At 43.8% G+C, this 14,337-nt stretch overlaps 1 protein-coding gene across 1 annotated transcript in view; it reads left to right on the top strand.

The window, feature by feature from the left end:
• The first annotated feature begins 314 nt into the window (after window positions 1-314).
• The window catches only part of LOC126175404 (patched domain-containing protein 3), a 410,507-nt gene continuing 396,484 nt past the window's right edge, over window positions 315-14,337 (top strand). The window contains exon 1 of the mRNA XM_049922197.1: window positions 315-679. The gene's annotated coding sequence lies outside the window, so the exon portion shown is untranslated. The remainder of the gene's footprint in view (window positions 680-14,337) is intronic.

Here is a 14,337-nt window from a genome sequence, read left to right as displayed (position 1 = left end):
AACTGCTCTGCAACCGCATCGTTTAAGACATTATGGTCGGTAATACGAGGAGAGAGACCTCGCCGCTTGGCCGGCGGTCCTGGGAGCGGCTACGAGGGTGGCGTGCCGGCTGTGTGGCATCCCAGCAGGTGCCGTGCGTGGCCGTGTAGGGACGGCCCCAGTGCGCGTGCATCGCGGGGCCCGGGCCCGGTCCCCCCCGGCTAGCGACCCCCGGCAGCCCCCCTCCCCTCCCCCGCTCACCAAGTGGTGGGGGACCGCAGAGAGAGTCGGTCCCGGCCAGCGCTGTCGGCGCTCATTCAGTCGCTCTAAGGACCTCCGCTCAGGACGAACAGGACGCACGCGAGACGAACGCCCTGCACGACACGCTCCGTCGCTCTTCCACCTCTTCGCGACTCCCGGCCGGTCACCCGCTACCGGAAGCGCGGCGGTAGACTTAGCTCGTCATCGAACCCAGTGTCCTTCTTCCCCTCGCGGTTAGCTACTCGGGAGCCAGCCGTCTGAGAGGAGCACAGGGGCCCTCGTGTGCGAACGCCGGTATGCTAGCAGCGCCGGTCTGCAGTGTCGGATAAGGTGCGCAGCGATCGTTGCGCGAGAACCGCCGCTCCCAGAGGCCTGCGCTGCCGCTGACCCACTGGGCGGCCGTCGAGGCACCACTTCCGCGATCGCCGTTCTGAACGAGGTATGTCCGCTCTGCTGCGCTTCGCAAGTTGTCTTCGCCGCCTCTGCTGTTACGGTTCATAGCCTCTACCTGTGGTCTGGATATCTATGCGACACTGACTCTCTCAGAACGACTCTTCCGCTCTGCAACTGAAAGTTCCGATTTGTCAGGAATCTCAACAGATATATCTACACCTACAGCATGAGGTCACCTTATGGTGTGTGTGGCGGAGGGTACATTATTTACCAGCGCACTTGCCCCTTTTTTACTGTGTCATACACGAATGATGAGCGCAAAGAATGGTTTTCGGTAGTCTTCCATCTGAATGTCGTGAGCTGTTTTCGCCGCAACAGTTATGCTCAGCAGTCTCTAACACACTGCCAGACTCGATGTCTATGCGATATTATGTCTCTCAAAATGACTCATCCTGCAGCTGAAAGTCCTGATCTAGTACGCACTTTTAATCTTTCGGGAAGTTCAGATATCTCTCTGTATTTACCCCTACATTTAGAAGCTACCTTATGGTGCGCGGCGGAGGATACTTTGTGTTCCACTATCACCTTCCCCTCTCCCGACTCACCTTTTCCTGTTCCAGCCGTGATGGATGCGCGGGAAGAACGAGTATTGGTAATCCTCCATATCAGCTCCAATCTCTCAAATTTTACATTCCTAGTTTTTTGTACGTAGTGAGAATCATTATATTGGTCGTCTCTTGTTGAATCATACGCTTTCAGACTTTTAACAGTAAACCACAGTGTCACGAACAACGCCTCTCTTGTAGCTTCTGCCACTAGTGTTGGATCAGCATCTCCGTTATGCTTTCGTGCTTACTAACAAAGCTATAACTAAATGACTACTCTTCTTTAGTTCTTCTCTGTTTGACATATCGGTCTTCTCCGGTCACAATATGCCGAACAGTACTCAGGTATTGTTCCTGCTTTTGTAATATTCCTGCGACTCTTTGTAACACATTTTTCTGGCTGAATCTCCGATCCTTTTATGGGAAATCGATAGCAGCGATTCCATAAGGACTAACTTTTCTTTTGCGAAAATGTCTGTCTTTCGAACTGCATTTATCCAGCAGAGGTCGAACTACTCCTGTCGGTCGTGGAATAATATTATCAATCCCTGTTTCTTATACTCAGATGATTATTTCTTCCTGTGCGTAAATGTAAAGGAGAATAATAGCTGATCTGGAATCCGAAGAATATCAATCCTTCAATTAACAGTGATTGTAGTCTCAGAGGGGCGCGTCTGAGTTTGGTGATATAAAGGCTTGCAATTACAAATTTGGCCACATGTGTTGGGGGGAGGCATTTTAGACAATATTTAGATCAAGCCGGTAATTCTTGAATTCAGAAGTGAAATATCACAGGAAAAACGGGAACTCAGATAGCTCATCGATAAAGTAACTGGACAACTGGAAGGAGACAAGGAAGCTTCAGTTCGAGTCAGATATCATATATGGTCAGTGTGACACAGAACTTTGATCGGGCCTAAACTGAGTGTGTACGGAGGTCGGCGCGAGTACTCAAAGGTTTCTCTGATTAGAGGTAGGGTCAAAGAAAAGCTGATAAATATGAACTGATGAATGCTTGAAGCAAGACTCCACCTGTTTCACGAAAATCTACATCCGTGAACATAACAGATCGTACAGTGCTACAGATGTTGTATATTAATAACGTGGCCTACCATATTAACAGCAAGCTCAGAGTTTTCGTAGAATGTTCCGTTATCTGAAATGAAGAACTGCCTGAAAAAAGTTGCAGAAGTGTTAGGCAGATCGTAATAGTATGTCAAAGTGGTGCAAAGTTTGGTAACATTCTCTAAATGCTCAGAATATAAAACTCGTATCCTATGACTATAGTATCAGCGAGTCACTGTTGGAGTCGGTCAACTCATACAGATACCTCGGAGCAACGCTTCGTCGGGATTGGAAACTGAAGGATCACACAGGTTCAGTCGTGGGTGAAGCAGATGGTAGACTTCAGTTTATTGGTAGAGTACTGGGAAAATGCAGTCGTTAGCAAAGGAAATTGCTTACAAAACACGCGTCCTAGTATATTGTTCGACAGGATTAACATGGATACTGAACGTATACGAAGAAGTGCAGCACTATCACAGGTTTGTTTGGCCCGTGAGAGAGCGTCTCGGACCTGTCGAGAAAGCTGAACTGACAGACTCGAACATCCCTCGAAAACCTATTTACGAAGTTTCAAGTGAGAACCCTATGAATACTCTAAAATCCTCTAGGTATCGCTCCAGTGGGGATCGCCAAAACAAGATTATATTACGGGACGCACTGAGGCTCAGCGCTCCATACGCTAACGGAACGGGAAGAAGCCCTGACAAATGGTAAATCCAGATCACTGTGGCTGCAGACTGCAGGCATAGATGTAGTTACAGTCATTTGCGAAAAGGAGAGTAAGGCTTAGAGCTTAACTTGTAGGATGTGAGAGTATAATCGCAGTTGGACAAGAATGGCGGAGAAATAATTACTTGTTATTGTTGAAGGGGCCAGAAAATGTTTGTTTCATGTGGTTCAGAGGAAACTTAAATCTTGAAGTTCGGGAGAGGATACGAACTCGAATCCTTCCGAGCGCTTTAACCAGCATGCCACCTCGCTCGTTGTGAAAAGTGGTGTACGTCTTTCAGATGAAGGGGGTTTTCTGCATATTTATTTCGGTGGTTTGAGATGTAAGCCATACTCTTCCGAAATATGACTGTATTGTCTAAATTGCTTCACTTCTTCACTGGGTATGAGACTATTAACTTTTATGGCTCGTTCCAACTGTGTGTCTTTATGTTGTACTTCGTAACCACAAACTGTTAATATTTCTCTTTCTTTTTATTTCTTTGTTGATAATGTGCTGATCATAATTTTTAGTGGAAGGGTATTTTGCTCACTTTTGAATCACATAGCTTATACTCGTGCAGTGGTATTTATAGGTCCTATTTTTGGTAATATAATAGTGATAGTGTTATCCTGTGCGCCTGTATTTGTAGATTATCTTTCGAACCACAACTTACGAGCATATCTTTCGAGAAGCGCTATTTCTCTCCAAGTTTATAACCTGATGACCACACTGTTGAGCGCCCTAGTTCCAATCATACATCTTAGTTTCTAAATCTACAGCGTAACGACTCTAGCATTGACCATAAAGAACAATTAGGAATTGTAGAGTGTTAGGAGAGCGAACGCATGGAGGAGAACAGACTCTTGATTGAGTTTATAGTACAGTAGGTCACTGTCCGCAGGGCCTTACCTCTGTATTTTATTCACTGTGGTTGCAGAATTAGGTAAGTTCAGGAAGAAAATCATCTTAAAAGCCTTTAATATCAACGCAATTTTCATGCAGTACTGAAATTAGTAGAGGAAACAGCTGCTAAAAGCTGAGTTATCTCGTCGAAGTCCCTAGTCAAAGGGAAGTGTATGACAACATGAATCAAAAGAGTAATTCTGAGTTTACTAGGTATCCATGAATTTCTCAGATTGTTTGATGGAAAGCAGTAAGAAGCACCCTCAAACACACGAACACCATATTACTTGTTAAGTTTTCGTAACATGTGTAGCACTGTCTTTTCAGGGTCTGGAGTTTAATTCTATATCTGAGCAGAGCGTCACTGGCAATATATCATCTCAACTTTTTGATAATGGTTACAATACGAATCGACTCTCTTCACGACCGCACATTTTAGGTCTTCAGGGCTGAGTGACATGGTTTTACAGTGGTCCTTTTTCTGCACTAGAGATGTTCAAAATCTCATCACCCACTCCTGATGTAAGCGTTCTATAGTTTCAGAGGAATGATGGGATCATTTTAATAATACAATAATTATTTTCATTTCTGTTGTAAAATTCATTTTGTGGGTCATATGTAACGGGCTAACTAACGATAGGAAGTAAGAAATTTCAGAGGACCATCGCATCTGTGTTCAAATTCTGGGATTTGAGAGGTAGTTTCCTTAAATCGCCAAGGGAAAATGTCAGAGTGATTCCCTTGGGAAGGACACGCCCGATTTCCTTCCGCGTCCTTTGTAAATTAGACCTTTGGCTTTGTTCCTAACGATCATGTCGTAGACGGAACTTTAAAACTTCATTTTTTATGCGAGGACAGTGAATATAGGGTTTATGAGTAAAAATAAACTTAGCTTTCGATGGTTTCGGAACTTAAGGTAATCGAATTCTTCGCTTTTCCTTCAGTCCATTACATGTTTACTACAAGAAAGCACACGTATTTCATGAAAGACACTTTTATATACTACTAGAATCTGCTATTGAAAAAATCTTAGTGTCGTCATTCGGCAAACTTGGATATCGTACACTTCCCGGAGTATGATTGAACTTAGTCGCAGAAAGGTTTATTCAGTAGCAACTTATGGTGGCACACAAAAGCTATCCTTCACACGACGGATTGAAACTGTCGACCGCAGTATAGAGAAGACACGTACATCATTTCTTAGCAATCCGCCCATACTCTACACATTACCATGACATTAAATTTCTGGTAAGGTCTTATGGGACCAAACAACAGAGATCATCGGTCCCTCAGCCTAACACTACTTAATCCAACTTTAACTTACACTATGGATAACACACACACTCATGCCCGAGGTAGGACTCGAACCGCCGACGGGGGAAGCCGCATCACCGTGACAAAAGAGGCAGAGTTTACGTCTTTTCTGTACCATGTATTGAGGTTTCTTCCTGTTCTATTCATGCAGTGAGCGTGGGACGAAATGCTGCTAACGTACTACTATGTGAAGTGTTATTAGTTAAAGTTTATCTTCACGCCCCCCCCCCCCCCCCCCGCACGTGGTCGGTGTTTTGGAGACTGATGAATTATGTTTGTATAGCTATAAGAGCCGGGTTTTGGAACTCTCTATTTTCGCGTTATATTGGAGCACTTACATTGGAGCCCTCTATTCAAGATGTCGTTTCTCAGAGATTCTCTTTCAGTCACTCGTGAGTCAAACGGGTGTGTGACCTCTTGCGCTGGTCTTGTTTGTACACGACTTTCGTTCCCTGTTGATTCAACACTACGTCCATGTTCGTGCTCACACTCATCAGGAACACTCTAGTACAAGCTGGGCGACCGTTTTGTAAGTAATCTCTTCCCTCCACAAGTAGTTTGAATCTTTAAGGTTTCGTCCTCAGGAACATTCCAATACATGTTGCACAACAGTTCTGTATGTGCCCTCGTTCCTGGAAAAACTGCAAGTCTGGAGATACCTGCTAAAGAATCCAAGTATATCATTTGATTCACTAACGGCAGAACCTAACTGACCGCTGCACTTCAAATCTGTCGAATTATATTTACAGCAAAATTACAAAATGTGCCAATGATTATTAAAAACTACCTCAGCTATGTTACGACAGGTTTCGTTTGCTCAACACTCTCAGGTTGCCAAGTTTTTCCAAGTCATAACATAACTCGGCAGCCTGAAGATTTTCAACGAATGAAACGGGTCGTAACACAATACATGTTTAATAATACAGCTGAGGTGGTTTTTATTTTTAATCATTAACATTAGTCTCAGCTGTGGTGATCAATATGATCAACAAATTGTGCCTCTCAACATTTTATTCGACTGGTAAGACCGAGGAAACTTCTGTTATTGCATGACCTCAGTACCTGTCTAGGTGAAACTTCAACAAGAAGCACTGTCACATACTCTGTTTTTGCGTTTGTTAATAAACCTGACGACAGTGAATTGGCTATTGGTAAAGGCGACGAAGTCTACAGTATTGCTGTGTTGATAGAAATGTATATATCGCTTGCCTATGAGAAAATAAATGAAATGAACTCGGGTACGACGTCCCTAATTTATTCCTAAATGTAAAATATAAAATATCTACTTCAGAAACGTGACGTTCTGTATTTCTATTCAGAACTACCGCATGACACCAAAAGCATACAAAGTATTGCCCAAGGGAAAAGTTTCACCTTGTATTTTTTTTAAATTGGGTTTACCTTGACAGTCAAGGACACAAGATATATATATGAACAATGGGACAGGAGGCAATAGCCATCTTTTACAAGAGTTGCTTCTCGGACCTCCTAAAGTAGCTACACTCTCACTGGGCCGTTTATGTCTCCGCTACACTATTAATCGGAGTAAGCCGCGCCGCCTAGCCTGCTAATGCGTTTTAACTCGGCCAATACCCGCTTCCTAATTTACACTCGTTTAGGCCAATGCTAGAATCATTTCTCAATTGGGATTATTTCTGTTTCTCACTTTTGTCGCCTAGTCGCTGCAGGGCCATCTGCCTCTGCCCCATAAGGCTACCGCAACAAGGCTTTCCCTCCTCATCTCCCCCCTCCGTATCTACCCACTCCACTCCTTTCATCCCATCCTGCTGAACCTCTGCTTGTATAGCTATACCGGGTACAGTAGCGCGTCAAACCCAGGTAAGTTAGTTACCTGTCACGTAAGGTCAAATTCACGATCAACGTTATGATGTGGAACGTGTCAACAGAACAAATACAGAAAACATACACACACACACACACACACACACACACACACACACATACATACATACATAGGCACACACACGAATTTAATATGGCTACTTGCTGCGCATTTGCAGTTTCTTCTATAAATACATCTAACTATTTCTGTTCAAGATTTGTTCTGCAGTACAAAAGGAGTTAGAAAGAAGTACCTTTCACACAAGGTTGGCGCCGGTGGCGACACCTACAACGTGCTGACATGAGGAACGTTTCCAATCGATTTCTCATACACAAACAGAAGTTGACCGGCGTTACCTGGTGAAACGTTGTTGTGATGCCTCGTGTAAGGAGGAGAAATGCGTACCATCACGCTTCCGACTTTGATAAATGTCGGATTGTAGCATATCGCGATTGCGGTTTATCGTATCACGACATTGCTGCTAGCGTTGGTCGACATCCAATGACTGTCAGCAGAATATGGAATCGGTGGGTTCAGGAGGGTAATACGGTGCGCCGTGCTGGATCCCAAAGGGTGTGAGGTACATGTACAGAGAAACAAATGGTTAGAGTTTCAGAAAAATTGGATGATCTATTAAAGAGAAATGGCTTCACAAATCGAGCAAAGTGGATAATGCGTAGGCCGGCCGAAGTGGCCGTGCGGTTAAAGGCGCTGCAGTCTGGAACCGCAAGACCGCTACGGTCGCAGGTTCGAATCCTGCCTCGGGCATGGATGTTTGTGATGTCCTTAGGTTAGTTAGGTTTAACTAGTTCTAAGTTCTAGGGGACTAATGACCTCAGAAGTTGAGTCCCATAGTACTCAGAGCCATTTTTGATAATGCGTAGGTGCACCTCTGTACCTTATGCAAGCAGTCACTCGGCTTGGGAATGATCGATAGAGTTGTTATATGTCCTCCTGAGGGATTCACTGCCAAATTCTGTCCAATTGGCGCGTTAGATCGTCAAAATACCGAGCTAGTTGGAGGGCTCTGCCCGTAATGCTCCGAACGTTCGCAATTAGGGAACGATCCGGAGGGCTTGCTGGCTACGGTGATGTTTGGCAAGTACGAAGACATGCAGTAACAACTCTCACCGTGTGCGCGTGGCGGTTATCTTGCAGAAACTGAAGCGCAGGGTGGCTTGCTGCGAAGGGCAACAAAACGGGGCGTAGAGTGTCGTCGACGTACCGCTGTGCTGTAATTGCGGAGGGGGCAACCAAAGGCGTCCTGTTGTGAAAAGAACTGGCACCCAAACAATCTCTCCTGGTTGTCGGGCCATATGGCGGCCTACACTCAGGTTAGTATCCCACTGCCATCAGGGGCCTCTCCAGACACGTCTTCGGCCTGGAATCGCATTAACTGGAGTAGAATTCTCGGAGCATAATTGTCTTCAGTTATGAGTCCCACTTCGAACTGAGCCCCGATGACCAGCAAAGACGTGTATGGAGACGACTAATGCGCTACTGACTTGCTCATTTTGTGAAGTTCTTTGTCTTGAGGAAATCATCTAACCTTTCTGAAACTGTAATCATTTATTTGTCTGTACGTGTACATCACATCACCGATTTCTGTCTCATTTTTTTATCTTAGAGAGTATTTCAAATGCAAACTTTTTTGATTAAGTCGCTATAGAATCCGGCTCCAAGTGATTTATGAAAATGACGGGAAACGAAAATCATAAAGGATGGGTGGAGACTGGGAGCCTTAAAGACTGCGGGATCTCGATCGATGAAACTATTTGTTAATATATTTGTTAATAAGGGGGATGCCACGAGTTAACACAGTGCCAAATATAGATGAAATATGTGCAAATCTGTTGTAAGGAGTGGTCCAGAAAATTTCAAATTCGGTTGGTACGTTAATGTTCACCAGCCACTTGTACAGAGTGGCTACCCGTATCTATTAATATTTTCTCTGTGTTTACAGTTTTCAACTCTGGTATTTGTTTCTTTCTGGCAAATTACCTCTGCTTCATGAACTGTACTAGTTTTTTTATGCCCGTAATGCCAGTTACTTGAACATCGTCTTCGAAGTAAACGTTAAATGACGACAGTCAATTGTTATGAGAGGCTGGCATTTCAAGCTGGCTAGTAACCGGTAATGAGATTCAGTAAAAGATTTCTTTTTTTCTAAATTGACGATTGGATGCAAACGATGCTGAAGCAGTACAGTACAGATGAGACTTCGCGTGGCATGGCGTTTACCAGCAGAGGAGAACCCTGCAGGCAGATGGCGTATGCCAGAGGTGCTGGCCTGTTATCAGCATTTGTCTGCACCGTGCGACGACATTTCGAGTGGCCATGAAACGCGCGTAACGGCCTGGGACGTCGCCGGCGGACCAGGGGCGCCATGAGAAGGTCGCGATGGCTCCCTGTGGTCCTCCTGTCCAGCTCCGGCTCCAGTCTTCCAGTTGTTGTATAGCGCTCCTCAGTGGAAACTCCATACTAATTAAGAAACCGAAAAGGGAGTTCTTCAATAGCACTTCTGTGCTTTCAACGCAATACACCCAGAAATAGCAAAGTTATTCTGTTTCGATTTATTTTCAAAATCTCGAAATACGAGTTAGTTGTTCACTTAACTTACGGGAATACAGCCGGATGATATCGTCGCAACGGCCTATATTACGGCGGGAGCACACCCTGCCTATTTCAACTCTAACTCCATCAGCAATGTGCTGTGAAAGGGAATTTAAAACCTCGGTTTTCAGAGAAAGTCAGGAAAGACAACACACACACACACACACACACACACACACACACACACACACTAGCGCCATCACAAACCAAAGTTGGTCGACATCAGAAGTCATCGAAAGTGAAACTAATAATATATGGATGAGGTAACACAATCTGTGTCCCTCTGCTTTTTGACAAGGGAGGGAGCAAAACTTAAACAAAAACCACCGTATCCATTTATAAGGTTACTTGCTAATTTAATTTCAACAGCTTCCTTCACGACACTGTCCCAATAGCTGGAAGTGCATACCAGAATGTCCGTTGTTGTTATATTTCATAAGATGACCGTTGGCAAGTCAGTGTTCTCCAGTGACGGATTTACTCGGCTGTTGTGAGCTTACGCGCCGCTGAAGCTCAGTAGAACGATCGTCCACAGTTCTGACAGTCTGACTCATGTGCGACATGCCGCAACTGGAAGGAATACGGGACCTAAAAGTATCCTGACCTTAGAGTGGCATGATCTTGGTTTGCGTAAGGCGAGTGTCTACCGTATTCCTTACAGTTGCGCCACGTCATATACAGGGTATGCTCCCGCCGAAATATCGGCGGTGGACGGTGACGTCACTCGGCTGCATTCCGCTATGTGAACTTTCTATGCGGCGGGAGAAACTCAGCTCTCACATACGAGTTAGTTAGTTACATCTTGCGTAGAACATTCGAAATGATGTGTAACTAGTCAGTTTTCTGGAGATGCGTAAATGATTAAATTATTCGGTACATCATTAGTTTTAACATTAATAAACACATTATTTTTCAATCTTACTCCTGAAGCGTCACTTAAAATTTGTTACTTAATAACTACCAGTTTTCAAATAAAAATGGCTTATGGAATAGAACTTAACCAAGGAAAAGATTTTAGGTTAGAAGTAAAATTTTCTTTTATGTTGTTTGACAAATGATCAAAATTTTTATTGATGGTTACTGAACTCCTTTCTATGGCACTGACAACATTACTAATGAGCAATAAAGTCATTCCCTCTCCTAGCTTTGTAGGTGTGAACATCACTGTTCTTCTCGTCTTCTCAAACTCTGATGGATAAATTTCATTAGCAAATGTAAATATTGCGAAGGGGGAGTTAAATGTCTAGCTCTTTAAAGACGCGCTACATGACGGGCACGGATGAACACCACATATTATTCTTACTGCTCTCTTTAGCGCAATCAATACTTTCTTTCTACATAATAAGTTACCCCAGAAAATTATAACCAAGTGTTGAACGGAAATATGCAAAATATCTTAGGAGTTTGATCCGTATGTTTTCAAGATTAGGAATTCGACGAATATCAAAAGTAGCTGAAATCAATTTTCGGGGGGCTCACAGTTATTTTTCTTCAGTTTTCATCAATAGGTACACCCATAAAACTTTGAGCATTCTACCCTGTTTACGGACTCCTATTCATTTGTTACAGCAACTGTTGGTATGGCCGGCCGCGGTGGTCTAGCGGTTCTGGCGCTGCAGTCCGGAACCGCGGGACTGCTACGGTCGCAGGTTCGAATCCTGAATCCTGGCTCGGGCATGGATGTGTGTGATGTCCTTAGGTTCGTTAGGTTTAAGTAGTTCTAAGTTCTAGGGGACTTATGACCTAAGATGTTGAGTCCCATAGTGCTCAGAGCCATTTTTTTTTGAACTGTTGGTATGACTCTGTTGTGCAGAATTGGTTATACATTATTTTCTCCACATTATGGGTGAGTCCATTTCCAGAGAACCAGTTAATAATGCTTTGGAAAACAATATAAACCATTTCTCCTATTGTTTTTTCTCTAATGGAATTTATTATAATATTATTAGTCCACGAAAAGTACCAATTCTCTCTGATGAATGTTAGGGGAGCGTAATACACAAACATATTGGGCCTCAGAACTTAAGCACGAGATAAAACATATTAACTACTCAGTGGAAATGACAAAGGGGGGGGGGGGGGGCAGAAGAAATGATCACGGAGTAGATGAAGTCAATGAGTTCTGCCATCTAGGAACCAAAATTATTCATGACGAACAGAGCAACGAGGACGTAAAAAGAAGGTAGAACTGGTAAAAACGCCATTCCTAACCAAGAGAAATCTGCTAGCATCAAACATGCGTCTTAATTTGAGGAAGAAATTTCTAGGAATGTACATTTGGAGCACGACACTGTGTGACAGTGAGACATGGGCTGCCGTAAAAATAGAACAGAAGAGAATCGAAGCATTTGAGGTGTGTTGCTACAGAAAAATGTTGAAAATTAGATGGACTCATACGGTAAGGGATGAAAGGTTCTCCGAATAATGGGCGAGGAAAGGAATATGTGGAAAACACTGACAAGATGAAGGGACGGATGACAGGACATCTGTTAAGACATCAGTGAATGACTTCTATGGTACTAGAGGGGGCTGTAAAGCAAGACGGAGATTGGGATACAGCCGGAAAATAATTGAGGACGTAGATTGGAAGTGCTATACCTGAGGTGAAGAGGTTTGCACAGGAGAGGAATTCGTGGAGGGTCGCACGAAAACAAGCGAAGACTGATGATTAAAAAAAGAAAAGGAAAAAAGGGGGATCGTTGGTTTCAGTAATATTGATATGCATTCACATTTCCATTAAATGAAAAGTGAACACTTTATGAAGGCATTTTAGTTTCGTCTAAGCAGCTACAAAAACGAGGTGGCAACAGGAAGGGCATACGGCCATTCTCTACCACTAACAATGACAAATCCGTAATTTAACAGATTGATTCTGTGTACATGCTGGTAAAATGCCAATGAAAAGAAGAAAGAGGAATTTTCCTTCGATTAAACTAACTTATAGTGTTTGCATCTCATTTCTACTACTGTTCCATTTTGCTGTTTGCCTTTCTTTGTTTTCACATCGAAGCAAAGTTATCAGTCCTCATACCATATTAGACGCTTTCCTTGATTAGTTTTATATGTCTAAATCGATTTCTATTATTTACATGTTCACAAGGTCATTATCACTAGCTGACGGGTGACAGGGGCGGGGGAGGGGGGGGGGGGGGAGGGCTGCAGAACGAACCGTGTTGTACTGCTCAGTCATACCAGTGTTGATTCATGATTCCATCAGCGCACCAGAAGGTAACAACTCGACCTGTGGTAAAATATTGTCTTCGTGTGACACGACAATCCAGCCGTTTTCTCGAGAACTCTCCATCTGACCTACGTGCGAAAAATATGAAAAATCTCATAAAAACTAAAGAAATCGTATGTACTTTCATACATTGTTGGAAATCCGATAGCAGTTGGTAATACGGTGGAGGAAATTGAGAACGTTGGGAAATAAAAATGGAGCATTTCGTCGACGTCACGGTAATTAGATATAGAGGGGCGACAAGCATGGGTATGTAACAGCCAGTGTCCGGTTAGTTCCGATGTTCCCATGAACACGAGAGATCTCAACGCGGTAGCCAGAAGCACATTTGAAAGCCGCTACTTCAGAAAAAGAATGTAGTGTCATTGCCACTGCGCTCTCTCGTTTGAAAAGGCCCTGATGAGACAATGACTGAAATGATAAAATAATTCTACATCCTGCCACAAACCATTACGTGATGTCATCCAGGGGCGATAAACAGGGCAATCTTCTGATTTCCACCTGCAGTCAGAAGCCAAAACGTAGATTCTGCACACACAAGTGCCGTTCTGCACTCAGTAGTTGCAACGGAAGGTTTGTCTCGGTAGGAACGGGCTGCATGAGAGCGCTGGCAGGTCTTCTTTACGACTCTAAAACAGCCACTAGTGACCGAACAGCACAATCGTTAAAAGCCAGTACTTTCCGCTGTAATAATCTAAACTGCGCAAAATGCTGTGAACCCTTGGTACGTATCTGTATACGGAATGCTGTTCGTGCCACCATCCAGGCACCAACGATGGTGACACGGAAGAAAACATCAAGAGAAGCACCTCAAGGATGGTGCCGCAGTCGTTTGACATGTTTTGTTGACCAGGTGGACAGACTGAAATGCTTATTGTAGTAAGGTGGTATTTCATTGTTTCCGGTAATTCCTAAACGTTAAAGGCATAATTTTTATGGAAACTGCACTACATAAAAAAGTTTCTACATTTACTCAAAGATATCTTTCCGGACAGACAATCAGTCCAATCGGCTACAGTATCAGTATCAGTAACAATATGGTTATTGGAAACGGTACACGTGATATAGTTGGACATAGGATTTACCAGTGCGACGATTCTGGCAACTCGCGTGCGCATGCTGATGAGCCCTTGGGTCAGTTTAACCTTTGTAACAGATAGCTATCCCAAGCTCGTGTCAAGTCACTGGACACGGGAGCAGCAGGTTCGAGCCCTGCTGGTCAAAAAACTTTCATTTCCCAATGTTTGGCTTAAAAAAGCACTAACGATACCGTGCAACAGTGTGCCATGTCAAATAACAAACCTCTCAGCAGAGTCTCACTGAGTGGGCCCTTGGGACATGTCGGTGGTGATCCGTGTTAAGCTCGACGCAACCCACTTGTCGCTACCGAGAGGAATAGTCTATCTTC

Source organism: Schistocerca cancellata, chromosome 3 (assembly GCF_023864275.1).
Source record: "Schistocerca cancellata isolate TAMUIC-IGC-003103 chromosome 3, iqSchCanc2.1, whole genome shotgun sequence".
Lineage (NCBI taxonomy): Eukaryota > Metazoa > Arthropoda > Insecta > Orthoptera > Acrididae > Schistocerca > Schistocerca cancellata.
Note: the sequence above shows the minus strand (reverse complement) of the source record. Positions and strands in the feature narration are given on the sequence as shown.